This window comes from Hipposideros armiger, unplaced genomic scaffold (genome assembly GCF_001890085.2).
Source record: "Hipposideros armiger isolate ML-2016 unplaced genomic scaffold, ASM189008v1 scaffold_160, whole genome shotgun sequence".
NCBI lineage: Eukaryota > Metazoa > Chordata > Mammalia > Chiroptera > Hipposideridae > Hipposideros > Hipposideros armiger.
In genome coordinates, this window is record NW_017731510.1 from 1,489,258 (window position 1) to 1,492,053 (window position 2,796).

A 2,796-nucleotide genomic window follows, 5' to 3' on the forward strand; every position below is an offset into this window, starting at 1 on the left:
AGAGGTTCCCCCTGGGTTTGAAATTTATATTGTTATACTATTCAATTTTCCCACTCTTGAGCTCCTTTCTTGCCCAAGACATTAAGTCCAAGAATTCCCAGCATCATAACAGGAGTCTACACAGTCTTTTAAACAGCTGTTGAATGTTGATGGTCGCATGATTCCTTAAAGGAATTTCTCTGTGAGTGAGGGAAGCCATCGCCTGTGACTCTTAAATACCGAAAGTTCATCCACAAAAACAAAAGGAATAGTGTGGAATTCTCAGAATCTCAGTGTAGACAATGTGCTCCCTTTCCCATACTTAAGGACTTGCTCTGGCAAACTCCCTATTGCCTGCTTCCTTTCTGTTCACTGAAAAGACTAGTCTTGATAAATGAGAAAAGTAAAGGGGTGACTCCAATAACTGCCATTACCCAAGTCTCCTGATTTCACAGGAACACATTTCTGCTGGCTCTCATTTCCAAAGGTGACCACACTGGTTGAACCACAGGACTCACCTGCCATGTCATGTGATGAATGGAAATGCAGCCAGGGCAAAGGAGGTTTTCTCCATCGACACACGAAGCAATATCCTATACAGCTTCGCTCTACTCGGCGTGAGACCAAGGGCACTGCGGAGCTCCACAGCTCCTCAGCCCTGCACTGGCTCCCACTGCAGACTGGGCCAGGTACCCAAAGCCTAATGAGCCCCAGGAAACCGAAGCCGGAAACATCTGCTTTGTGTCCAGTTCCCCCTTACTCCCTTCTTTCATGACAGGGTTAATTACAATAGTCAATTTCCAGTGTGAATTGAAACTAGGAGGTTAGCAGAATACTTTGGGCTGGGGAAGATGCCAGAAAGACTACTGTACAAAGGTCAAATTAGCATACTCATTAATGGAAATGAGTTTATCTCTGTGAGGATCTGGTTATCAATAATAAGAGAGCGAAATCCCATGTGCCTTTCTGGACCTACCAAAAACAAAACAAAACAAAAAACCATGAAGGAGCTGCTTTTAACATGCCTCTCAGTTTGACTGCTTTTGACTTTCATTTTTATTAGATGTTTGAAATTCTATTTTCTGAGCAGTTTAGTTCAATTTGGTCGCTTCACACAGCACAGAGGTTAGGTGAGTAGTCCTGTTCCCAAACGGTACAATCAAACCCTGGGATCCAGGGGACTTCCATTTGTTACCTAATGCCGAAGGGCTTGCTGCAGGCCCCCAAGAGCTAAATGTCTTTCAAATGTTAAATTGATGTCTTATTTATCTAGATGAAAATGTGAATTTCTTCTTTCTCCCCATTGGAAGTATTGCATTAATCTAACCTTTCCAACCTACCCAAATGGAGTCAAACAAACAAATGAGTCAAATACTCCCTGGCCAGAACTCTCCCAAATGCTCCAGTATTCCCAGTTTGGGTGACTCAGAAAAACACAAAAATTAAGTCTCAGACCCACTGACTCAGCCCATCTAAATTATAAGGCTGAAAATCAAACCCTGAGCCATGGTGACCCTTTCTCTTGAGCAGGGCCATCTTGATATGCGAATGCATTTAGGTTTACTTCTATTTACAAGTTTGGCTACATTTTGGGGCAAACTTTATTCTCAAGTATAAAGTGATTTTGAAGTTATTCTACTCATGAACTAGACTTTCCCATGGTTCAGAAACTCTAATGTCTTATTTGCAACCCAAGGCCTCCGTACTCACCATTACCACAGAAATAAGCAAACAGCCTTTCCTCACAGTCAGCCACCCCTGTGAACAAACATAAAAGGAGGCCCAAGATATTTGCAATTGCTCCCTGGGAAATCTCTGCCAGATGTACAGACGGACTGATTCCAAACAGCATTCCACTTCCTGCTAGTGCCATATGAATAACTGTTGGGAAATAGCAACGCCCTGAGTACTCAGCACACAGAAGACAACTGTGGGTGAAGAATTACCTAAAAATGGAGAAGAGTGACCCAAAGATGCAACTTGCCTGAAGAGATAGCTTGTAAAGACAGTACTGAGAATACCTGAGGAACCCAGAAGTATAATCACGTGGCTGAAGTCAATTTCCTCAGGTCTGGAATTAACTGAAGAACACTGCACGTGACATAAAATTTTTTTTTAAGTGTTGACTAAATGTTGCTTAAGGGAGAGAGGAGATCTGAGTTTATCAGTCCCTCAAGGGCAGGTCACTGTCTTATTCATCTTTGCATTCATTACCTGCCAGTGGATGGCATGGTGACCAGTACACAGTAGATGCTCAGTATATGTCACCATGTGATCTATTCTATTGTAGGAATCTTGATTATTATAAACAATTTTATCAGATATTCCATAGCCTGAAGTCCATTAAATTATCTTAGGTCACATAAGAGATCTGACAATGAAGTTCACAAACTCACCACCATGTGCTTACATTGGCAGCACTGCACAAACAGCTCGGTAAGGTTTCATAACCTTGGTATATCAGTGTCTAACAGCCGTGTTCATGTCGACATGTAGCAGTGTCTTGCTGAGTGGCATTCATTTTTGTTGTAGTGTGTTTTTGTGTGCCATCGCAAGAATGACTGAGGTTGAATTAGAGCAATGAGCAAACATTAAATTTCTTGTTAAACTTGTCAAGAGTGAAAGTGAAATCAGGGACGTGTAAGTCCAAGTTTATGGGGATAATGCCATGAAGAAAATGGCAGTGTACATATGGATTAAATGTTTTTCTGAGGTGAGAGAACACATCACTGATGAAGCAAGGTCAGGGCAGCCAGTATGAATAGAATTGATGAAAACACTGCAAAAATTCAACAAATTGTGCGTCCAAATCATCAG